This window comes from Lithobates pipiens, unplaced genomic scaffold, assembly GCF_037356315.1.
Source record: "Lithobates pipiens isolate NorthernLeopardFrog02 unplaced genomic scaffold, aLitPip1_a1.2 Scaffold_18, whole genome shotgun sequence".
NCBI classification, from domain to species: domain Eukaryota; kingdom Metazoa; phylum Chordata; class Amphibia; order Anura; family Ranidae; genus Lithobates; species Lithobates pipiens.
In genome coordinates this window covers 579,451,320-579,476,787 of record NW_027507758.1, presented here as the reverse complement: position 1 = coordinate 579,476,787, position 25,468 = coordinate 579,451,320, and the positions used below count along the sequence as shown (strand labels likewise).

The 25,468-nt window shown below is 45.1% G+C and overlaps 8 non-coding genes across 8 annotated transcripts; all 8 read left to right on the top strand.

Annotated features, from left to right (window-relative positions):
• The first annotated feature begins 16,949 nt into the window (after positions 1-16,949).
• On the top strand, positions 16,950-17,031 carry TRNAS-AGA (transfer RNA serine (anticodon AGA)). The gene has a single exon. It is a non-coding gene; the product is annotated as a tRNA-Ser (tRNA).
• A 135-nt stretch (positions 17,032-17,166) lies between these two features.
• Positions 17,167-17,248, top strand: TRNAS-CGA (transfer RNA serine (anticodon CGA)). Its single transcript has one exon. It is a non-coding gene; the product is annotated as a tRNA-Ser (tRNA).
• Positions 17,249-18,988: 1,740 nt separating this feature from the next.
• On the top strand, positions 18,989-19,070 carry TRNAS-AGA (transfer RNA serine (anticodon AGA)). Its single transcript has one exon. It is a non-coding gene; the product is annotated as a tRNA-Ser (tRNA).
• Positions 19,071-19,205: 135 nt separating this feature from the next.
• TRNAS-CGA (transfer RNA serine (anticodon CGA)) lies at positions 19,206-19,287 on the top strand. Its single transcript has one exon. It is a non-coding gene; the product is annotated as a tRNA-Ser (tRNA).
• Positions 19,288-21,244: 1,957 nt separating this feature from the next.
• On the top strand, positions 21,245-21,326 carry TRNAS-CGA (transfer RNA serine (anticodon CGA)). Its single transcript has one exon. It is a non-coding gene; the product is annotated as a tRNA-Ser (tRNA).
• Positions 21,327-23,283: 1,957 nt separating this feature from the next.
• On the top strand, positions 23,284-23,365 carry TRNAS-CGA (transfer RNA serine (anticodon CGA)). The gene has a single exon. It is a non-coding gene; the product is annotated as a tRNA-Ser (tRNA).
• Positions 23,366-25,105: 1,740 nt separating this feature from the next.
• On the top strand, positions 25,106-25,187 carry TRNAS-AGA (transfer RNA serine (anticodon AGA)). Its single transcript has one exon. It is a non-coding gene; the product is annotated as a tRNA-Ser (tRNA).
• A 135-nt stretch (positions 25,188-25,322) lies between these two features.
• Positions 25,323-25,404, top strand: TRNAS-CGA (transfer RNA serine (anticodon CGA)). The gene has a single exon. It is a non-coding gene; the product is annotated as a tRNA-Ser (tRNA).
• Positions 25,405-25,468: the final 64 nt, after the last annotated feature.

Below are 25,468 nucleotides of genomic sequence, written 5' to 3'. Positions count from 1 at the left end.
CGAGCTGTAGCCGTCAATTGACTATAGCGCGGATCTCAAGTGGTTAACCTGGTAGTGCAGCGGTTCTTGGACAGGTACCCGGGCTTACAGGATGTCCTGAGGCAGGCCAGGAAAGTCTGTGTGCATTTCACCGATCATTTAATGCCAGTGCTCTGCTGGCTGAGCTCCAAAAGGAGTTGAACCTGCCCAAGAACTGCCTTATATGTGACATGCCCACCAGGTGGAACTCAAAGTTGGCCATGCTGCAGAGGCTGCACACGCAGCAGAGGGCCATCAATGAGTACCTGTGCGACTATGGCACCAGGACAGGGTCAGGGGAGCTCGTTTTTTTTTTTTTCATCACGCAAGTGGGGCATGATCAGGGAAGCATGCACTGTCCTGTCACCATTTGAGGAGGCCACGAGGATGGTGAACAGTGACAGTGCATGCATCAGTGACAATGTACCTCTTGTTCACCTGTTGGAGCATACGCTGCGTGGAATAATGGACAGGGCACTTGAGGCAGAACAGAGGCAGGAAGAGGACGACTTCCTTGCCTCTCAAGGCCCCCTTTATCTAGATAGTGTTCCTGCTGTCCCACCCATCACACAGGAAGAGGATGACTAGGAGGAGGATTGTGTCATCATGGAGGTGGAGCCTGGCACTCAGCAGCAGCAGCAGTCTTTTAGGGGTGATTTACAGTTCCAAGAAACCCGTGGACTTGTACAAGGCTGGGAGGAGGTGGCTGCGGATCATGCTGTCTTTAGTGACCCAGAGGACTCCGGACCGAATGCCTCAGCTAATCTATGCTGCATGGCCTCCCTGATCCTGCAAAGCCTGCAGAAGGGTCCTTGTATTGTTCGGATCAAGGAGAGGGACCATTACTGGCTGGCCACTCTCCTTGATCCACGGTACAAGGGTAAGGTTGCGGACCTTATCTTGCCATTGCAGAGGGAGCAGAGGATGAGACATCTCCAGGAGGCTTTGCAGAAAGGTCTGTGCAACACGTTCCCAGAGACTGGGAGGTTACAAACTCCTGGTCCTGGACAACGTGTTGCTGAGGCTTCGGTCAGTCACAGAAGGAGTGGTGGAGAAGGTGGCCATATGACCGATGCGTTCAGACAATTTTTTAGTCCGCAGCCCCAAGGTATGATCGGTTCCAGCAACCATCGCCAGCGTCTGATTTACATGGTGCAGGAATACCTAGGGGCAAGGTCAGACTTGGACACCTTTCCCACCAAAAATCCTCTGGCTTACTGGGTCTTGAGGATGGATCACTGGCCAGAGCTTGCACAGTATGCAATTGATCTACTGGCCTGTCCTACATCCAGCGTTCTTTCGGAACACACCTTCAGCGCTGCTGCAGACTTTGTAACCGATCACAGGTAGGGATGGCCGAACTGTTCGCCCGGCGGTCGGTTTGCGGCAAATTTTGCGTGTTCGCGAATCGCCCGATCGGCGGACTATTGCCGCTGTTCGCCCAGCGGACATATGTGTTTACAGTGTGAAAGAACTTTGACCCATGATGACGCATCCATCATGGGGTACAGGACAACCAATTGAGACATTTCAGCACATGGACAATTGGACATTCCCCCTACCTTATAAATAGACCTGATCTGGCGGCCATTTTACATTCTGTCTTATGTCAGTGTAGGGACAGGATGCTGTGTGCAGCAGGGAGAGACTGTAGTGACACAAATCGCTAGCTATTAGGTCCACAAAAGTCCTTTTAAGGACTGGTATAGGTGTAGTACAGTATATAGGGTTCAGTGCACTGCTGTGCTGGTGATTGAAGCTGTCTTTTGTCATTGTAGGGACAGGACGCTGTTTGGAGCAGGGACAATATATAGGGTTGTGGTGCACTGCTGCCCTATTCTGCAGCAGTCTTTTATCAGTGTAGGGACTGAGGGACAGTCTGCAAATCACTAGCTACTAGGTCCAAAAAGGTCCTTTTAAGGACTGGTATAGGTGTACAATAAATAGGGTGCTGGTGCATTGCTGTGCTGGTGATTGCAGCTGTCTTTTGTCAGTGTAGGGACAGGACGCTGTGTGGAGCAGGGACAGTCAGTTTAATCACTAGCTAGCTATTACTACTAGGTCCACAAAGGTCCTTTTAAGGACTGGTATAGGTGTACAATATATAGGGTGCTGGTGCATTGTTGTGCTGCAGATTACTGCTCGTTTCTGCAGCTGTCTTTTATCAGTGTAGGGACTGAGGGACAGTCTGCAAATCACTAGCTACTAGGTCCACAAAGGTCCTTTTAAGGACTGGTATAGGTGTACTATTTGGTGTGCAGTATATAGGTGTGTAATACACGTATAAAATACTTGCACATATAGAAAGCATAGTATAGTGCATTTCCACTGTGCAGCATTGTGACTGCTGAGCGGTTCTACAGCGATACTACAAAGAGTGACAAACGCAATAAAAAAAAAAGTATTATAACTGGTGTGATAGTGTCGGATTGCAGAAAGAGGCCTCCCTTTACAACTCCCACTACCGATTTCCTGGTAATGTAACAGGGAACACAGGAGTAAGGAGGGGTACAGGTGCCTGGCAGGATCAACAGATGAGAGGGATGACTTGGTGAGGTTCGGTTTTGCAGACTGGAGCACAACAGCAGGGGGGAAAAGTCCAGTGGAACAAGTAATCACAGCGGATGGATCAGCAGGTAACTTATAACGAATGACACAGTTCAGTAAAGCAGGGAACTAATAGCAGGTGACACAGTTCAATGAAGCAGGTAACTTGCAGCAGATGAAACAGTTCAATATAGAAGGGAACTGGCAGCAGATGAAACAGTTCTATATAAGCAGGTAACTTGCAGCAGATGAAACAGTTCAATATAAGCAGGTTCACCTCAGCAGATGGGTTGTCAAAGGCAAGCCGGGTCAGATATCAGACTGGTAGCGAAGTACAAGGGAACAGGCAGGAGAATCGTCACAACAAGCCAGGGTCGGGTGCAGGCAGATAGCAGATGGGTCACAGGCAGGCCGGGTCAATCAGAAACAAATGCTACGGATCAGGTTCACAGGTATAACGCTGTAGAGCAGACAGCAGAGACCATTAGCAAGACAGTGAAGCAGGCAACTTGCAGCAGATGAATCAGCTCAATAAGACAGGTAACTTGCAGCAGATGAAACAGTTCAATATAGCAGGGAACTGGCAGCAGATGATACAGTTCAATATAAGCAGGTTACTTGCAGCAGATGATACAGTTCAATATAAGCAGGTTCACCTTAGCAGATGGGTTGTCAAAAGCAAGCCGGGTCAGATATCAGACTGGAAGTGAAGTACAAGGGAACAGGCAGGAGAATCGTCACAACAAGCCGGGGTCGGGTGCAGGCAGATAGCAGATGGGTCACAGGCAGGCCGGGTCAATCAGAAACGAATGCTACGGATCAGGTTCACAGGTATAACGCTGTAGAGCAGACAGCAGAGACCATTAGCAAGAGACAGGTTTAAATAGTCCGTTTGGCGCGACCGCTCACCCGCGCACGAACGCACGCGCACGATCGCGCGCATCCGCGGTGACGCCCGCGATCGTGAACCAGAAGACCTGGGGGTCAGTTTTTTCATGCGATTTTCATGACATTGCCCCCTTCCAAGGGGCAGCCTCCAGAAATTTTTCCGGATGGACCCTTTTAAAGGATTGAATCCGATTTTTCGCATGAATGTTGTCCTCGGGCTCCCAGGAGTTCTCTTCGGGACCATATCCTTTCATTAAGAACTGGTTCTGGTTTCCTCTTCTTCTGAAAGATTTTCTTCTGGCATTTTAAAAAGTCCGTAGCTTCTCTTGCTGGTGGAAATTCCGGGTTTCCAAACAAGGGTGTCATGGGGCCCACATACGTGGATCCCACTCCGCTTCTCATCAGACTATCTCATACCTGCAATATTGACCAGACCAATGATGGCATCTCTTCTTTTGGGGGTCTATTCTCTTTCTTTATCCGTGGCAATGCCCTCAGTTTAATACCTACAATTTCCTCCTCCAACTTCACCCACCGTTTGCCTTCCATATTGTGAAACCAATCCACTATCTTCACTACTAATACTGCTTTTAAATATGTTGACAAATCTGGGAGGGCCACGCCCCCACTCACTTTTGACCTAATTAAAGTCTCCCTACTAATCCTGGTGGGCTTAGCTGCCCATATAAAGCTTCCAATTGCTTTCTTTAGAGAATTAAAAATGTTTTTTAAAGGGAAAATCGGGATTGTCTGAAAAATATATAATATTTTTGGAATTATATCAATTTTTATAATATTTATATGTCCTATCCATGAAAAGCATCCCTTATCATAGTGATGTAGCATCTTAGTAATTTTATGCATTATTGGGAGATAGTTATATTCCTGGTTCTCTGGATATACATATCCCCAAGTACTTAATTACCTCTGGTTGCCATTTAAAAAATAAATTCTTCTTCAGGTGCTCCACAGTATTATTGGGGAGTGTTATATTCAGGACTTTGGTTTTATTATAATTAACCTTAAAATTACTTAGTTCCGCAAAACTTTTGAATTCCCTGATTAAATTTGGTATGGTCATTATTGGATTTGTGATATAAATTAGCAGGTCATCTGCATAGGCTGATATTTTATAATCTTTTTGTTTTTACCTTAATCTCCTGTATATCCTTATTATTCCTAATTGCAACCATCAGACGCTCCATCACCGAAATATGTAACAATGGGGACATAGGGCATCCTTGTCTCGTGCCATTTGTTATAGTCACTATTTCAGATATTTCCCCATTTGCTCTTATCCTGGCGGTGGGTTTCTGAGCCATTATTTTTCCCAGAAGTATTGGTCCCACTCCCCATTGTCTCAGTACCTCTTCAAAGAATCGCCATCCCACCCTGCCAAATGCCTTCTCAGCATCAATTGCCAAAAGGCAGGATGGGATGGCATGTCTCTGGACGTATTCAATCAGGGTCAGAGTCTTCAAGGTATTATCTCTTGCTTCTTGACCCTCTATAAAGCCCATCTGATCTAAATGAATGGCTTCCGGTAATTTTGGTGAAAGTTTATTAGCTATAATTTTTGCATATATTCTGAGATCAACATTTGTTAATGAGATTGGTCGATAATTCCTGCAGAGTGTATGCTCTTTCTCTGCCTTAGGAATGGAAAGTGAGATATGTGCCTGCATACTCTGCGAAACAAATGGTTGAGTAAGAGATACAGAATTGAAAGTTATTTTCATAATTGGAACTAGTTGTTCTTTAAATATCTTGTAAAATCGTGGTGTAAAACCATCTGGACCTGGACTTTTACCTATTTTATTTGTATCAATTACTTTCAGAATTTCCAACTCAGAAAATTTGTTTTCCAGTTGTTCTATTTCAGTTAGGTCAAAGATGGTATAGCAGTATCCTTTATATATTTCTTTATTCTCTGTTGATATTCTTCGGGGTCCTTTATTTCTATTAGATTTGGGATATTATATAGTTCTGAATAAAAACCCATGAAACTCCTTCAAAATATCTTTTGGATCGTATACCATCTCTCCTGTTGTTGTTTTAATCTTAGCAATAGCTGTAGTATTTATTTGCTGGCGTAAAGCACTAGCTAATAGTTTACCCGGTTTATTTCCTTGCTGATGATATAATATACGATTTCTATCTCTTATCTTTAGTGTTTATTCATTCAATAATGTGCGCAATTCTAATCTTTTCTTTCGTTAGTATCATTAATATCTCCCATTCTGTCTTTTGTGTTGCTTTTCTAATTGTGTAATTTCTTGTTGAAGTATAATTATTTTATTTCCTTTTGCTTTCTTTAACCTGGCTCCATGTTTTATAAATAAGCCCCTCACTACGCATTTTATGGTTTCCCACTGAGTGGGAATTGATGTGTTGTCATTCAAATGGTCCTGTGTGAAATTCAAAATAGCTGAACGTATCTCCGCTACGCAAGTCTCGTTCTGTAACAAATTGTCATTTAATTACAATTAATTAATCATTCACAGCAGGGTGCTGCCAAGAGTCACTTTGAGGGCTTACAGTGTTGTGGCAACACCAATACCTTAGGCCCACATTTCTGCAGAGCATATAGGGCAGGACCCTACTTTCGAACATCCAACTTACAAACGTCTCCTACTTGCAAGCAGAAGAAGACAACAGGAAGTGAGATGAAAAAAGACGGACGACCCAAAAAATTATACAGGGGTGATAACCCTTCCCTATGTTTTCCAAAAAGCTGAAAATAGATTACACTTTAAAAATGTACCAGTTCAAAATTACAAACAGATTCTACTTAACACAACAGACCTACACAGTCCCTGTCTTGTTTGCACCGCCTGTATACTGCTGTTCTGAGTATATAGGGCCTGGGGGCCCCACGCCTTTCCTTTTTTTAATTTGGATACGGGTTCCCCTTAATATCCGTACAAGACCTAAAGGGGCTGGTAATGGATAGGGGGCTACCCATGCCATTTTTTTCTCAATGATTTTCATCCGTAATGCCGGAACCAGACATGATATTAAAACCGCAAACAGTTTTAGACATTTTTTCAGTTAAATGTATTTTTTGTGCAGGGACTGTTCTAAACATGGGAAACACGTGGCACTTCACAGGCATGCCATAGACACCCCCAGGCTTGATATTTAAAGGAATATTTCACGTTTTTTATACTTTAATCTTCATAAAAATCAGTGCTCCCGAAAAAACTGCAGTTTAAAAAAAAAAAAATTGCCATTGACCCATGTCCCCTGGGGCAGGAGCTTGGTCCCCAAACCATTTTTAGGGCAATATCTTGCATATTAGCCATTAAAATTAGCACTTTTTATTTTGATCGTTCGAGTCCCATAGACTTCAATGGGGTTCTAAAGTTTGCACGAATTTCCGGTCCGTTAGAAAGTTCTGGTGTGAACCGAACCGGAGGGTGTTCATCTCATCCCTAGTAAGCTGTTATAAAAATCCTGTTTTTACATTTTTCTACTTTGAACCTCATTTGCCATGTAGTTGTCCAACCCATTAATTTGTTTAGATCTTTTTGAAAGTTTTCCACATCCTGCTGAGAAGTTATTGCCCTGCTTAGCTTGGTATCATCCACAAATACAGAGATTGAACTGTTTACCCCATCCTCCAGGTCATTTATGAACAAATTAAACAGGATTGGTCCCAGCACAGAACCCTGGGGGACCCCACTACCCACCCTGACCATTCTGAGTCCTCCCCATTTATCCCCACCCTCTGAACTCGCCTTTGTAGCCAGATTTCAATCCATGTACTTACCCTATGGTCCATGCCAACGGACCTTATTTTGTACAGTAAACATTTATGGGGAACTGTGTAAAATGCTTTTGCAAAATCCAGATACACCATGTCTATGGGCCTTCCTTTATCTAGATGGCAACTCACCTCCTCATAGAAGGTTAATAGATTGGTTTGGCAAGAACGATTCTTCATAAATCCATGCTGATTACTGCTAATTAGGGTTGAGCAGACACCTGGATGTTCGGGTTCGACGGGTTCGGCTGAACTTCGCAAAAAAGTTCTAGTTCGGGACCCAAACTTGACCCCGAACCCCATTGAAGTCAATGGGGACCCAAACTTTTGAGGACTAAAATGGTTCTAAAAAAGTAATGGAAAGGGCTAGAGGGCTGCAAATGGCAGCAAAATGTTGTTAAGAGCATGGCAAGTGCTCTGCAAACAAATGTGGATAGGGAAATAACCTAAAATAACACGAAATACATAAAAATAAAAAATAATATGCTGGAGGCCCCCTTCTCAGAAGAAGAGGTGCAGGAAGTCATTAAGAACCTCAAATCAGGTTCTGCTCCAGGCATTTACCACCACCCTGACTCCACATTTGACAACATTTTTTTAATGCTAAGACATAGGGAATCCCACTTGATCCTCACCTAAACACAGCCTACATTGCAGCTATACCTAAACCGGATCAAAATCCAGAAGAAGTCAGTAATTATAGACTCATCTCCCTCATCAATAGCGACTTAAAAATCCTTACCAAACTCCTTGTAAATCCTCTAGCTTCCTTCATTAAACAATATGTTCATAAGGATCAAGTGGGGTTCATCCCAGGCAGACAGGGTCCTGATCAGATCAGAAGAGCCATAGCCATAGACATAGTCTCCATCCTCAGACAAACTGGCCAAGAGGTCCAGAACAATCAGGCATGCTTTTACCACTGGACCTTCAAAATGCCTTTGATTCGATTTCCTGGCCATACAGCTTTACAATCCTTGAACGTTGGGGCTTTGGCAACAAGTTTATAGGCCTGATCCGAGCTCTTTATTCAAATCCTAAAGCCTATGTTAGGCTTCAAGGCCACTACTCCAAACCAATACATATAGCCAAAGGCACCAGACAAGGCTGTCCTTTATCTCTGCTAATCTTTGCAATAGCAATTGAGACACTCACCATCTCCATTCGTCGGGACCCCAACATACAAGGAGTTCAATGTGGCTCTCAGGTTCACAAATGTGGCCTGTTTGTAGACGATAAACGCTAATGCCTCGTCACGGATTTCTTTCTTAGGAAAAAGACACATGGTAATTTCCGTCCCTCTCCTTACATTCACTGCTAGGGGTCGGTGGTTAAGTTCCTCTTCTCGGGCACAGCTAGATCCCATTGGGGTGTCCAGGGAGGAGATACACCTCCGACCATTAACAGGAATACTTTCACTCTACTACCATGTCTGTCTGTGGAGGAGGACGAGGTAGCCAATAGAGATGGATGAACTTCCGATGGGATGTTTCGCGAACCGCAAACGTGGCCAAAAGTTTACGGCGGGCCCCATTGACTTCAATGGCAGGCAAACTTTAAAAACCTACAGGTCATATTTTCAGCCACAAAATAATTACTAGCTGTGCACACATAGTCCCACTACATGGCCACTGACATAACACATGTATGAAGTGAATCTGGGATCGACAACTACAAGCATTCTTTTTTTATCTGTGAAATTTTGACAATTCAGAACTCAGGAGTGCATGAAGGCAATGGAGGAGAGGAAAGGTCAGGGTAGGCTATGAAGAGGGTGCAGGAGATGATCACCAGCACCGTGATATAGAGCACTGACCCCAGCACCGTGATATAGAGCACTGACACCAGCACCGTGATAGAGTGCACTGACACCAGCACCATGATATAGAGCACTGACACCAGCACTGTGATATAGAGCACTGACACCAGCACCGTGATATAGAGCACTGACACCAGCACCGTGATAGAGTGCACTGACACCAGCACCGAGATAGAGAGCACTGACACCAGCACCGTGAGAGCATTGACACCAGCACCGTGATAGAGAGCACTGACACCAGCACCGAGATAGAGAGCACTGACAGCAGCACTGATACCAGCAACTCGCTGCTGGGCCCCAAAAATATGACACCGCTCAACCTCTTCAAACAGGAGGGTACGGGCATATAGTACGGTGTGCTTTTTTTGTACAAGGAAGTGAGCCAAATGTAGAAAAAAGGTCTGTGTGCTCTATTAAATAAATAGTTTATACAAATATACATGGTCTACTGGTCACATGTGTTGAATTCCTCCGAGATCCATGCCTCATTCATTTTTAGAAATGTGAGGTAGTCAACACTGTCGTGAGCTAGGCGAGTGCGCTTATCGGTCACGATCCTCCCTGCTGCGCTGAATGTCCTTTCAGACAGGACACTGGACGAGGGGCAAGCCAACAGTTCCATTGCAAATTGGGCAAGCTCTGGCCAGAGGGCAAGCCTGCCCACACAGTGGTCCAGGGGTTTATCACTCCTCAGAGCGTCCACATCGGCCGTTAACCCGATGTAGTCAGACATCTGTCGGTCTAGGCGTTCCCTGATGCTGGATCCAGATGAGACCTGTCGATGGGTCGGCTGAAAGAATGACCTCATATCAGAAGTCACCAACACATCTTCAAACCGGTCTCTTCTTGCAGGTCGCTTTTGGATTGGTACCCGCAACTCTTTCTCGGGGAGTGGGAATTCCTCCTCTGACAGCGCACGCAAAAGCAGAATGCAGCATTTCTCGAGGCAAGGCCTGGAAGTGCTCCAGTCTGACAGCCCTCTGTGACGGTGGTAACATTTCTGCCATTTTGTGTTTGTATCGGGGGTCTAAGTATGTTGCCACCCAGTACTGGTCCTTGACCCTTATGCTTTTTATACGGGGGTCCCTGTTAAAACACTGGAGCATGAAGGCCCCCATTTGCACTAAACTGGAAGCGGTGTGGTGGCCTGGCTCATGCTCACCATCCAGGATAATGTCGTCCTCCTCGTTCTCCTCTCCCCATCCATGCACAACAACAGGGATCCCAGAAAGGTTTAAAGCATGCTCTTTCGTGCTCCTCCTCATCCGCCCCAGCACCATCCTCCTCTGACTCCTCTTCAGACTCCTGTTTTTGACTTGTCTCAGATAGAGTAGCCCACCCTTGGAATTCATCCAGCATTGTGACTTCCTCATCTTCCCGCTCCTACTCCTCCACGACTTGATCAATGACACGACGCAACACACATGCCATAAAGAAGTCATAAGGTACCATGTCACTGATGGCGCCATGGCTGCGACTGACCAGTTTGGTGATCTCATCAAATGGCCGCAGAAGTCTGCATGCGTCGCGCATGGGCAGCCACTGGCGTGGTGAAAAAAAAACAGCTCCCCAGAACCTGTTCTGCCGCAGAGTTCTTACAGGTAGACGTTAACTGCACGTTTCTGCTGGAGCAGCCTATCAAGCATATAGAAGGTTGAGTTCCATCACGTCGGGCAATCGCAAATAAGACGTCTGACCGGCAGATTGTGTCGCCACTGAATGTCAGCAAGGCAAGCCATGGCCGTGTAAGATCTTCTGAAATGGGCCGGGATTTTCCTTGCCTGCCGCAAGATGTCCTGGACCTCAGGGTATTTTTTTTTTTTAAAGTTATATTTATTGACATTTCAAGATGTGAACAAAACACTACAGAGCCTATTGGGCATACCCTGGCTCGATCACTACAACTTACCAACTAAGAGAGAACAAAAACAAAAACAAAAAACAAAACCAAACAAAAGGGTGAGGCATTACATAAAAATATGCATACCTACCCAAACCACTGTACGCTCAACCACCTGTGTAGAATATTCATATCAACCTGCCAATGCTACATATCCCCTACAAGGCTTACTCGAAATACTTAGGAGATAAAGTGTACATTATAATTACATCGTTGCATGCACGCTCCCCCCCTCCCCCCTAACTATTGGTTGAGCAACCCAGAGGGTTTATGAGGCCATAGATGCCACTTGGACAATTGGGGTACTTAGTGGAACGATACTAATCGTCCATCGAGTCAGCATTAGTGGACAGTGAGTCCGTCCAGATATCCCATACTTTGTAGAATTTTTTGGCACAACCGCGGGACAGGTAGGTAGCCTTGTATAGTGGTAGAGCCGCATTCACTAACCTCTTCCAAAAATTTAAGGAGGGCGCAGATGATGCCTTCCACCTGAGTACTATCGACTTGCGGGCATAGTAAAGTAATAATCCTAGCAGGGTTCTGACTGCCCGGCCTGGGGCCAAGGGTTCCACAAGTCCCAGCAGGCATACCTCTACAGACAGTGGTACTGGTACCGTGGTGATGGTCGTAATAGAGTTGGTCACCGCAGACCAAAAAATTGCGATCTGAGGACAGCTCCAAAATATGTGAATAAAATCTGCTGGGGACGAGTTGCATCTCCAGCAGGAGGCGGGAATAGATGGATAAATTTTGTGCAGACGCGCGGGCGTGTAATAAACCCTATGTACTATTTTAAATTGCACTAATTTATCTCTAGCTGATACTAGCTGTGAAAAAGGACACTCCCAGATTTCCTCCCAATCCTCAGCGTCCAGTGAGGGGAAGTCGACCACCCACTTTGCCTGGAGGTTTTCTAGTCCCGTGTGTATGTTAGGAAGTATCGCTTTATATATGGTGGATAAGGGCTTTGGTAGAGCTTCGTCCCTGAGTAGAGTCTCCAGGGTTGATGTATAAAAAACAACCTGAGCATTATCAAACTGGGTGTTAAATGCATGCCTAAGCTGCAGGAATCTAAAGAAGTGTGAGTTGGGTAAATCATATTGTTGTTTCAACCGGTCAAATGACAGCAGTCGGCCTTCCAAACAGAGTTGATTTATATATTTAATGCCCTTGCATGCCCAAACACTAGGGTCAGGAATGGACCCAAATTCCGGCAATTGTGGGTTAAACCAGAGAGGGCTGTGTGGCGATATATGTCCAGCGGGCATGGGTCGCATTGATTTTGCCACCAACCACGCCCGTATGACCGCTCTCATTGACGTTGTAAGAGGGAAAGGAGCCCTGGCACCCCGGTAAAGTAGATTCCTCAGCGCCTCATAAGATCCCAGATGTGCTGCTTCCAGAGCCACCGCTGCATTGGACTCATCAGAGACCAACCAGTTGTGGGCGTGGGATGACCTCAGGGTATTTGACAACAAATTGCTGCACGACCAAGTTTAAGACGTGTGCCATGCATGGCACATGCGTAATTTTGCCCTGTTTCAATGCGCTAAGCAGATTGGCACTATTGTCACACACCACTTTTACCAACTGTCAAATTGAGCGGTGTTAGCCACTGATCTGCCTGTGAACGCAAAGCTGAAAGGAGTGCAGGGCCAGTGTGGCTCTTGGCTTCCAAGCACAACAGACGCAGCACAGCATGGCAGCGTCTCTCCTGGCATGTCAAATAGATTCTGGGGAGCTTGGGCGGCGCAGCGGAAGAGACACTAGCAGCGGAAAAGGAGGAGTCAGCCGAGGAGGAGAGGGAGGAGGATGGAGTAGGAGGAGAAGAAGAGCCAGGTCTGCATGCAATCCGTGGCGGTAAAACCAAATCTACACTGGTGCCACGGGTTACATGCTTGACGGCCGTCAGAAGGTTCACCCAGTGGGCAGTAAAAGTGATATACCTTCCCGGCCTGTGTTTGCTAGACCACGTGTCTGTGGTCAGATGTATCTTGGCACCGACACTGTGTGCCAGAAATACATTCACTTGCCGCTGAACATGGCCATATAGCTCTGGGATGCCCTTCTGTGAGAAATACTTCCTTCCTGGGACCTTACATTGTGGTGTTCCAATGGCCACAATTTTTGAAAGGCCTCCGAGTCCACCAGTTTATATGGCAGTAGTTGGCGGGCTATGAGTTCTGACAAGCCAGCCGTCAACCGTTGGGCAAGAGGGTTATCCGGCATCATCTTTTTTTACACTCGAACATTTGGCCCACGGAAGCTTGCCTTTTTGCAGAAAAACCTGAGGATGGCGTGATGGAAGGTGGAGTGGAGGACAATTGTGAGGAGAAAGGAGAAGGAGAAGTAGAAGATGAGGCTGGACGATGAGAGCCTGGAGTGTGGCTTTGTGTGTTCCGTTGCTCCCACTGGGTTCGGTGATGGCAGCTCATGTGCCTTCTTAAGGCAGTCGCCCCTAGGTGAGTTTTTGGCTTACCGCAACTTATGCGTTGACTGCAAAGGTTGCAGATGGCAACACTATTGTCAGCAGCGGACACGTTAAAAAAAACTCACACTGCGGAGCCATGTGGCGGCATCCTGGGAGCGCCAGATGTGACCGTACATGGTTGATGCCTCACTCCTGATACATTCACAGTCTGCTTTGCCCCTCCTGTGCAATCTAAGTTCTTCCTGCTTCTCCTCCCTATCTGCTGGTCCATATCTCCCTGACATCACTAGACACATCGTCATCGACGTCACCTTCCCCACCGCTATAATTAGAGATTTCGGAGTAGGCAGCAACAGTGGGGACCAACCTTCTCCTTGGGCTGATCTGGGTACTGTCGTCAGACTGATGAGTGGCGGTTGTTGCTACCTCCTCTTCCTGATCCAATGCCAAGAGTGGCTGCGCATTGGAAATGTCTTAATATGGATCGGAAAATAATTCCTGTGACTCAAGCGGAAGGTATATGGTGGTGGTGTTGGTGGTAGTGTCTTTGGGGGTGCACACAGCAGAGAGTGAAGAAGAGGGTGCAGATCGAGAGGATGAGGAGGGTGCAGAAGAGTAAGGCTGAGTGAGCCACTCAACCAAGTCTGGTGCGTCCTTTGACGTAATCGCACGCACCTTCTGAAAATTGCCACTTTGGCTCAAGCCTGTTGCTCCTGCCCTACCCCTACCACCCATGCAGAAGGGCCTGCCTCTTCCTCTGCCTCTCATTTTTTAAATGACCCTGTGACAAAAGTCTCTAGAGAAGTGCAGTATGTATGTAGAAGAAGGTATATAACACCCCGCTTCAATCTGTCGTTTTTGGGGGCCACTGGTCTACACACCAGGTATAATACTTTTTTTATTTTGTTTGTCACTCTTTGTAGTATCACTGCAGAACCGCTCAGCAGTCGCAATGCTGTACAGTGGAAACGCACTATACTATGCTTTCTATATGTGCAAGTATTTTATACGTGTATTACACACCTATATACTGCACACCAAATAGTACACCTATACCAGTCCTTAAAAGGACCTTTGTGGACCTAGTAGCTAGTGATTTGCAGACTGTCCCTCAGTCACTACACTGATAAAGGACTGCTGCAGAATAGGGCAGCAGTCAGCAGCAGTGCACCAGCACCCTATATATTGTACACCTATAACAGTCCTTACAAGGACCTTTGTGGACCTAGTAGCTAGTGATTTGCAGACTGTCCCTCAGTCACTGCACTGATAAAAGACTGCTGCAGAATAGGGCAGCAGTCAGCAGCAGTGCACCAGCACCCTATATATTGTACACCTATAACAGTCCTTACAAGGACCTTTGTGGACCTAGTAGCTAGTGATTTGCAGACTGTCCCTCAGTCACTACACTGATAAAAGACTGCTGCAGAATAGGGCAGTAATCTGCAGCACAGCCCTGCACCAGCACCCTATATATTCAGGGCCAGATTTTGTTATAACAAATTAAATTAAAAGAGAGGGAGGATGAGAGAGAGAGAGAAAGAGAGAGAGAGAAAGGGGATGAAGGAGGTGTGAGGGGTAAGGAAGGGAGGATGAGAGAGAAAGGGGGATGAGAGAGAAAGGGGGATGAGAGAAAGAGGATGCACATGAGCATGTGTGGGAATGACATCAACGCAGCCTGGCCAAGGCAAGTGACCGAAGGCACAGAACCCAGAAGGAAGGCCGGGTGAAGATGGAAGTGCCCGGGCCCCGCCGGATTGATCACAGCACAGCACTGGAGGGCTCAGTCTGACAATTTAAGTGTGCCCTAATGTGGTAATATGCTGTGCATAATTGTACATTATGGCATAACCTACCCCATGGCCTCTAAAAATTAGTAATGTTAGAAAACTTTACTACCGCTTTAATATCACAGGAGCCTCACATGGGGCCCCCTACTGATCCTGTGGCCCTTGGGCAGTGCATAGTTGTCAATATTTCAAAAATATTTTCAGGGACGTATTGGATTTTCTGACACTGTACATATACAGCTATGAAACTGCAGAACCTAAGCAGAAGAAGGGCAGCACAATCTTTAAGGCAATAGCTAACATTTTCAGGCTACTTCTTAGGCGCAAATTTAAGATGTTCCCTACAAAATAGAGCTTTGAATTTAGATCTACTTTATCGGTCTACATCAAACACGTTCTTGTTTATGTCTCTCTAGCTGGTATTTTCCATGGGTTGTTGGTGGTATCGTGGTGAAAATAGTTGCCTTCCAAACAATAGAAAAGCATTGCTAAAATTGAGCAGACACAGACCTGTCATCCGGCCCGCTTTTCTCCAATCAGCTTACAGACCCCTGGTGATGGTAATTGAAGCTGCCTGTGTGAAAGGGTCCTTAAAGAGACAATTCTTAATTATGTCCCTGCTGCCCCCTGTGGTGGGGCAATATATTCAAGAATCAGCAGAAGAAAGCACAGATCAACAGAGTGAATAAAGCAAAAGCAGGGAGATACTTGCATTGCAAGTCTTCGAATCATCGTCTTCTAAAGAATAGGAGCTTTATACCCTGCTTCCCTACTGGAATTATGCCTTCACTGTTGGTCAGGAGATCACTCCACCCCAACAGTGCAGGCATAAATCGGTGTGCTCAGGAAGGCACCCAGCAGAGGGACATGGTCCATACAAAGGGTGCCAGAACTTTGTCGAAAGACGGGCTGTGGGTCCAGGACAGTAGAGCGTTCGGGGCATTAGGGTGGTAGGTCTGAACTGAAAAAGCAAAGCCTTGCACTTCAAAGTTAGCCTCTTCCATGTGGTCAAGGTAGGCCATATAGACATGATTGTAGTTGTGGCCGAGTGGGTAAGGCAATGGATTTGAACTCTATTGTGGGGTCTCTCTGCTCCAGCTTCATAATCCTGCCAACTACAGTCTGTTCTTGGATTGTCTAAATGGGGGTCTCCCTGCACAGGTTAAAATCTTGCCAACTATACGGTCTGTTCTTGGATTGTCCCATGAAGATATGACTCTCAGCAGTTATGGTTCCTGTACTGCAAGTGGCTTGTGTTATTGTCATGGACAACATATGCACTCTTGCTTCAGGTTAGGAATGCCCACAGTACAGAAGTGTCTTCTTTTCTCTAAAGAAGTGGCTTGGATTAGTTGCAAAGCATTTTTCAACCTAAAATGTACACAGAGCACACAGGTGTGGGAAGGTTGGAGCACATAGAGCAAGGATGAAGGAATATTAGCCATCTCCAGGTAGTAGAACTTCCAGTGGGATGGTTTTTCATCATATAAGCATTTCCTCAGGTTTCCAGACCAGAGTCTTTTCATGCCACAAGCCAAAAGTTTAGAACGTATGGTACTATGTTTTTCACAAATACTGAAAAGTTCTATTTTTATAAGCTGAATGTATAATGCCTTTCTGTGAGCATTTGTCAGTCTGTTCTTTAGTCATTCAAACACTATGGAAGACTTGCCCTCCACCACAAGACGTGTGCTTAGATCTTCACCTTATACTTAGTGTGACTTCAATGGAAGTTTTTCCTAGAGCTTCTTCAGCTTACAAACAACCTCTTTTAAGTACCACAGTAGGTAGTCGTGGCCGAGTGGTTAAGGCGATGGACTAGAAATCCATTGGGGTTTCCCCGCGCAGGTTCAAATCCTGCCGACTACGTTCTGCTTTGATCATTTTCAATCATGTGTTGTTTTTTTGAATTCTGCTGAGTCAATTGGCACAAAGCTCACTGCTACCTCAAGTCACAAATCTACTTAACCTTTTCCATGTCTCAAAGGTAAGCCTAACCCATGTGTAGTTGTGGCCGAGTGGTTAAGGCGATGGACTCGAAATCCATTAGGGTCTCCCTGCGCAGGTTCAAATCCTGCCAACTACGGAATGTTCTTGGACAGTTCTGCAAAGGTCTGACTTTATGAATTCAACAGGCGCATTCCTTACGCTTCAAATCTTCATTTGCAGCTTTCTCTCCAGCAAAGAAAACAAAGGCCAGCAGTGGCATAACCAAATCTCATTACACTAGTACTAAAGGCCAGCAGTGTATTGGATTTTCTGACACTGTACATATACAGCTATGAAACTGCAGAACCTAAGCAGAAGAAGGGCAGCACAATCTTTAAGGCAATAGCTAACATTTTCAGGCTACTTCTTAGGCGCAAATTTAAGATGTTCCCTACAAAATAGAGCTTTGAATTTAGATCTACTTTATCGGTCTACATCAAACACGTTCTTGTTTATGTCTCTCTAGCTGGTATTTTCCATGGGTTGTTGGTGGTATCGTGGTGAAAATAGTTGCCTTCCAAACAATAGAAAAGCATTGCTAAAATTGAGCAGACACAGACCTGTCATCCGGCCCGCTTTTCTCCAATCAGCTTACAGACCCCTGGTGATGGTAATTGAAGCTGCCTGTGTGAAAGGGTCCTTAAAGAGACAATTCTTAATTATGTCCCTGCTGCCCCCTGTGGTGGGGCAATATATTCAAGAATCAGCAGAAGAAAGCACAGATCAACAGAGTGAATAAAGCAAAAGCAGGGAGATACTTGCATTGCAAGTCTTCGAATCATCGTCTTCTAAAGAATAGGAGCTTTATACCCTGCTTCCCTACTGGAATTATGCCTTCACTGTTGGTCAGGAGATCACTCCACCCCAACAGTGCAGGCATAAATCGGTGTGCTCAGGAAGGCACCCAGCAGAGGGACATGGTCCATACAAAGGGTGCCAGAACTTTGTCGAAAGACGGGCTGTGGGTCCAGGACAGTAGAGCGTTCGGGGCATTAGGGTGGTAGGTCTGAACTGAAAAAGCAAAGCCTTGCACTTCAAAGTTAGCCTCTTCCATGTGGTCAAGGTAGGCCATATAGACATGATTGTAGTTGTGGCCGAGTGGGTAAGGCAATGGATTTGAACTCTATTGTGGGGTCTCTCTGCTCCAGCTTCATAATCCTGCCAACTACAGTCTGTTCTTGGATTGTCTAAATGGGGGTCTCCCTGCACAGGTTAAAATCTTGCCAACTATACGGTCTGTTCTTGGATTGTCCCATGAAGATATGACTCTCAGCAGTTATGGTTCCTGTACTGCAAGTGGCTTGTGTTATTGTCATGGACAACATATGCACTCTTGCTTCAGGTTAGGAATGCCCACAGTACAGAAGTGTCTTCTTTTCTCTAAAGAAGTGGCTTGGATTAGTTGCAAAGCATTTTTCAACCTAAAATGTACACAGAGCACACAGGTGTGGGAAGGTTGGAGCACATAGAGCAAGGATGAAGGAATATTAGCCATCTCCAGGTAGTAGAACTTCCAGTGGGATGGTTTTTCATCATATAAGCATTTCCTCAGGTTTCCAGACCAGAGTCTTTTCATGCCACAAGCCAAAAGTTTAGAACGTATGGTACTATGTTTTTCACAAATACTGAAAAGTTCTATTTTTATAAGCTGAATGTATAATGCCTTTCTGTGAGCATTTGTCAGTCTGTTCTTTAGTCATTCAAACACTATGGAAGACTTGCCCTCCACCACAAAACGTGTGCTTAGATCTTCACCTTATACTTAGTGTGACTTCAATGGAAGTTTTTCCTAGAGCTTCTTCAGCTTACAAACAACCTCTTTTAAGTACCACAGTAGGTAGTCGTGGCCGAGTGGTTAAGGCGATGGACTAGAAATCCATTGGGGTTTCCCCGCGCAGGTTCAAATCCTGCCGACTACGTTCTGCTTTGATCATTTTCAATCATGTGTTGTTTTTTTGAATTCTCCTGAGTCAATTGGCACAAAACTCACTGCTACCTCAAGTCACAAATCTACTTAACCTTTTCCATGTCTCAAAGGTAAGCCTAACCCATGTGTAGTTGTGGCCGAGTGGTTAAGGCGATGGACTCGAAATCCATTAGGGTCTCCCTGCGCAGGTTCAAATCCTGCCAACTACGGTATGTTCTTGGACAGTTCTGCAAAGGTCTGACTTTATGAATTCAACAGGCGCATTCCTTACGCTTCAAATCTTCATTTGCAGCTTTCTCTCCAGCAAAGAAAACAAAGGCCAGCAGTGGCATAACCAAATCTCATTACACTAGTACTAAAGGCCAGCAGTGTATTGGATTTTCTGACACTGTACATATACAGCTATGAAACTGCAGAACCTAAGCAGAAGAAGGGCAGCACAATCTTTAAGGCAATAGCTAACATTTTCAGGCTACTTCTTAGGCGCAAATTTAAGATGTTCCCTACAAAATAGAGCTTTGAATTTAGATCTACTTTATCGGTCTACATCAAACACGTTCTTGTTTATGTCTCTCTAGCTGGTATTTTCCATGGGTTGTTGGTGGTATCGTGGTGAAAATAGTTGCCTTCCAAACAATAGAAAAGCATTGCTAAAATTGAGCAGACACAGACCTGTCATCCGGCCCGCTTTTCTCCAATCAGCTTACAGACCCCTGGTGATGGTAATTGAAGCTGCCTGTGTGAAAGGGTCCTTAAAGAGACAATTCTTAATTATGTCCCTGCTGCCCCCTGTGGTGGGGCAATATATTCAAGAATCAGCAGAAGAAAGCACAGATCAACAGAGTGAATAAAGCAAAAGCAGGGAGATACTTGCATTGCAAGTCTTCGAATCATCGTCTTCTAAAGAATAGGAGCTTTATACCCTGCTTCCCTACTGGAATTATGCCTTCACTGTTGGTCAGGAGATCACTCCACCCCAACAGTGCAGGCATAAATCGGTGTGCTCAGGAAGGCACCCAGCAGAGGGACATGGTCCATACAAAGGGTGCCAGAACTTTGTCGAAAGACGGGCTGTGGGTCCAGGACAGTAGAGCGTTCGGGGCATTAGGGTGGTAGGTCTGAACTGAAAAAGCAAAGCCTTGCACTTCAAAGTTAGCCTCTTCCATGTGGTCAAGGTAGGCCATATAGACATGATTGTAGTTGTGGCCGAGTGGGTAAGGCAATGGATTTGAACTCTATTGTGGGGTCTCTCTGCTCCAGCTTCATAATCCTGCCAACTACAGTCTGTTCTTGGATTGTCTAAATGGGGGTCTCCCTGCACAGGTTAAAATCTTGCCAACTATACGGTCTGTTCTTGGATTGTCCCATGAAGATATGACTCTCAGCAGTTATGGTTCCTGTACTGCAAGTGGCTTGTGTTATTGTCATGGACAACATATGCACTCTTGCTTCAGGTTAGGAATGCCCACAGTACAGAAGTGTCTTCTTTTCTCTAAAGAAGTGGCTTGGATTAGTTGCAAAGCATTTTTCAACCTAAAATGTACACAGAGCACACAGGTGTGGGAAGGTTGGAGCACATAGAGCAAGGATGAAGGAATATTAGCCATCTCCAGGTAGTAGAACTTCCAGTGGGATGGTTTTTCATCATATAAGCATTTCCTCAGGTTTCCAGACCAGAGTCTTTTCATGCCACAAGCCAAAAGTTTAGAACGTATGGTACTATGTTTTTCACAAATACTGAAAAGTTCTATTTTTATAAGCTGAATGTATAATGCCTTTCTGTGAGCATTTGTCAGTCTGTTCTTTAGTCATTCAAACACTATGGAAGACTTGCCCTCCACCACAAGACGTGTGCTTAGATCTTCACCTTATACTTAGTGTGACTTCAATGGAAGTTTTTCCTAGAGCTTCTTCAGCTTACAAACAACCTCTTTTAAGTACCACAGTAGGTAGTCGTGGCCGAGTGGTTAAGGCGATGGACTAGAAATCCATTGGGGTTTCCCCGCGCAGGTTCAAATCCTGCTGACTACGTTCTGCTTTGATCATTTTCAATCATGTGTTGTTTTTTTGAATTCTCCTGAGTCAATTGGCACAAAACTCACTGCTACCTCAAGTCACAAATCTACTTAACCTTTTCCATGTCTCAAAGGTAAGCCTAACCCATGTGTATTTGTGGCCGAGTGGTTAAGGCGATGGACTCGAAATCCATTAGGGTCTCCCTGCGCAGGTTCAAATCCTGCCAACTACGGTATGTTCTTGGACAGTTCTGCAAAGGTCTGACTTTATGAATTCAACAGGCGCATTCCTTACGCTTCAAATCTTCATTTGCAGCTTTCTCTCCAGCAAAGAAAACAAAGGCCAGCAGTGGCATAACCAAATCTCATTACACTAGTACTAAAGGCCAGCAGTGTATTGGATTTTCTGACACTGTACATATACAGCTATGAAACTGCAGAACCTAAGCAGAAGAAGGGCAGCACAATCTTTAAGGCAATAGCTAACATTTTCAGGCTACTTCTTAGGCGCAAATTTAAGATGTTCCCTACAAAATAGAGCTTTGAATTTAGATCTACTTTATCGGTCTACATCAAACACGTTCTTGTTTATGTCTCTCTAGCTGGTATTTTCCATGGGTTGTTGGTGGTATCGTGGTGAAAATAGTTGCCTTCCAAACAATAGAAAAGCATTGCTAAAATTGAGCAGACACAGACCTGTCATCCGGCCCGCTTTTCTCCAATCAGCTAACAGACCCCTGGTGATGGTAATTGAAGCTGCCTGTGTGAAAGGGTCCTTAAAGAGACAATTCTTAATTATGTCCCTGCTGCCCCCTGTGGTGGGGCAATATATTCAAGAATCAGCAGAAGAAAGCACAGATCAACAGAGTGAATAAAGCAAAAGCAGGGAGATATTTGCATTGCAAGTCTTCGAATCATCGTCTTCTAAAGAATAGGAGCTTTATACCCTGCTTCCCTACTGGAATTATGCCTTCACTGATGGTCAGGAGATCACTCCACCCCAACAGTGCAGGCATAAATCGGTGTGCTCAGGAAGGCACCCAGCAGAGGGACATGGTCCATACAAAGGGTGCCAGAACTTTGTCGAAAGACGGGCTGTGGGTCCAGGACAGTAGAGCGTTCGGGGCATTAGGGTGGTAGGTCTGAACTGAAAAAGCAAAGCCTTGCACTTCAAAGTTAGCCTCTTCCATGTGGTCAAGGTAGGCCATATAGACATGATTGTAGTTGTGGCCGAGTGGGTAAGGCAATGGATTTGAACTCTATTGTGGGGTCTCTCTGCTCCAGCTTCATAATCCTGCCAACTACAGTCTGTTCTTGGATTGTCTAAATGGGGGTCTCCCTGCACAGGTTAAAATCTTGCCAACTATACGGTCTGTTCTTGGATTGTCCCATGAAGATATGACTCTCAGCAGTTATGGTTCCTGTACTGCAAGTGGCTTGTGTTATTGTCATGGACAACATATGCACTCTTGCTTCAGGTTAGGAATGCCCACAGTACAGAAGTGTCTTCTTTTCTCTAAAGAAGTGGCTTGGATTAGTTGCAAAGCATTTTTCAACCTAAAATGTACACAGAGCACACAGGTGTGGGAAGGTTGGAGCACATAGAGCAAGGATGAAGGAATATTAGCCATCTCCAGGTAGTAGAACTTCCAGTGGGATGGTTTTTCATCATATAAGCATTTCCTCAGGTTTCCAGACCAGAGTCTTTTCATGCCACAAGCCAAAAGTTTAGAACGTATGGTACTATGTTTTTCACAAATACTGAAAAGTTCTATTTTTATAAGCTGAATGTATAATGCCTTTCTGTGAGCATTTGTCAGTCTGTTCTTTAGTCATTCAAACACTATGGAAGACTTGCCCTCCACCACAAGACGTGTGCTTAGATCTTCACCTTATACTTAGTGTGACTTCAATGGAAGTTTTTCCTAGAGCTTCTTCAGCTTACAAACAACCTCTTTTAAGTACCACAGTAGGTAGTCGTGGCCGAGTGGTTAAGGCGATGGACTAGAAATCCATTGGGGTTTCCCCGCGCAGGTTCAAATCCTGCTGACTACGTTCTGCTTTGATCATTTTCAATCATGTGTTGTTTTTTTGAATTCTCCTGAGTCAATTGGCACAAAACTCACTGCTACCTCAAGTCACAAATCTACTTAACCTTTTCCATGTCTCAAAGGTAAGCCTAACCCATGTGTAGTTGTGGCCGAGTGGTTAAGGCGATGGACTCGAAATCCATTAGGGTCTCCCTGCGCAGGTTCAAATCCTGCCAACTACGGTATGTTCTTGGACAGTTCTGCAAAGGTCTGACTTTATGAATTCAACAGGCGCATTCCTTACGCTTCAAATCTTCATTTGCAGCTTTCTCTCCAGCAAAGAAAACAAAGGCCAGCAGTGGCATAACCAAATCTCATTACACTAGTACTAAAGGCCAGCAGTGTATTGGATTTTCTGACACTGTACATATACAGCTATGAAACTGCAGAACCTAAGCAGAAGAAGGGCAGCACAATCTTTAAGGCAATAGCTAACATTTTCAGGCTACTTCTTAGGCGCAAATTTAAGATGTTCCCTACAAAATAGAGCTTTGAATTTAGATCTACTTTATCGGTCTACATCAAACACGTTCTTGTTTATGTCTCTCTAGCTGGTATTTTCCATGGGTTGTTGGTGGTATCGTGGTGAAAATAGTTGCCTTCCAAACAATAGAAAAGCATTGCTAAAATTGAGCAGACACAGACCTGTCATCCGGCCCGCTTTTCTCCAATCAGCTTACAGACCCCTGGTGATGGTAATTGAAGCTGCCTGTGTGAAAGGGTCCTTAAAGAGACAATTCTTAATTATGTCCCTGCTGCCCCCTGTGGTGGGGCAATATATTCAAGAATCAGCAGAAGAAAGCACAGATCAACAGAGTGAATAAAGCAAAAGCAGGGAGATACTTGCATTGCAAGTCTTCGAATCATCGTCTTCTAAAGAATAGGAGCTTTATACCCTGCTTCCCTACTGGAATTATGCCTTCACTGTTGGTCAGGAGATCACTCCACCCCAACAGTGCAGGCATAAATCGGTGTGCTCAGGAAGGCACCCAGCAGAGGGACATGGTCCATACAAAGGGTGCCAGAACTTTGTCGAAAGACGGGCTGTGGGTCCAGGACAGTAGAGCGTTCGGGGCATTAGGGTGGTAGGTCTGAACTGAAAAAGCAAAGCCTTGCACTTCAAAGTTAGCCTCTTCCATGTGGTCAAGGTAGGCCATATAGACATGATTGTAGTTGTGGCCGAGTGGGTAAGGCAATGGATTTGAACTCTATTGTGGGGTCTCTCTGCTCCAGCTTCATAATCCTGCCAACTACAGTCTGTTCTTGGATTGTCTAAATGGGGGTCTCCCTGCACAGGTTAAAATCTTGCCAACTATACGGTCTGTTCTTGGATTGTCCCATGAAGATATGACTCTCAGCAGTTATGGTTCCTGTACTGCAAGTGGCTTGTGTTATTGTCATGGACAACATATGCACTCTTGCTTCAGGTTAGGAATGCCCACAGTACAGAAGTGTCTTCTTTTCTCTAAAGAAGTGGCTTGGATTAGTTGCAAAGCATTTTTCAACCTAAAATGTACACAGAGCACACAGGTGTGGGAAGGTTGGAGCACATAGAGCAAGGATGAAGGAATATTAGCCATCTCCAGGTAGTAGAACTTCCAGTGGGATGGTTTTTCATCATATAAGCATTTCCTCAGGTTTCCAGACCAGAGTCTTTTCATGCCACAAGCCAAAAGTTTAGAACGTATGGTACTATGTTTTTCACAAATACTGAAAAGTTCTATTTTTATAAGCTGAATGTATAATGCCTTTCTGTGGGCATTTGTCAGTCTGTTCTTTAGTCATTCAAACACTATGGAAGACTTGCCCTCCACCACAAGACGTGTGCTTAGATCTTCACCTTATACTTAGTGTGACTTCAATGGAAGTTTTTCCTAGAGCTTCTTCAGCTTACAAACAACCTCTCTTATGTACCGCAGTAGGTAGTCGTGGCCGAGTGGTTAAGGCGATGGACTAGAAATCCATTGGGGTTTCCCCGCGCAGGTTCAAATCCTGCCGACTACGTTCTGCTTTGATCATTTTCAATCATGTGTTGTTTTTTTGAATTCTCCTGAGTCAATTGGCACAAAGCTCACTGCTACCTCAAGTCACAAATCTACTTAACCTTTTCCATGTCTCAAAGGTAAGCCTAACCCATGTGTATTTGTGGCCGAGTGGTTAAGGCGATGGACTCGAAATCCATTAGGGTCTCCCTGCGCAGGTTCAAATCCTGCCAACTACGGTATGTTCTTGGACAGTTCTGCAAAGGTCTGACTTTATGAATTCAACAGGCGCATTCCTTACGC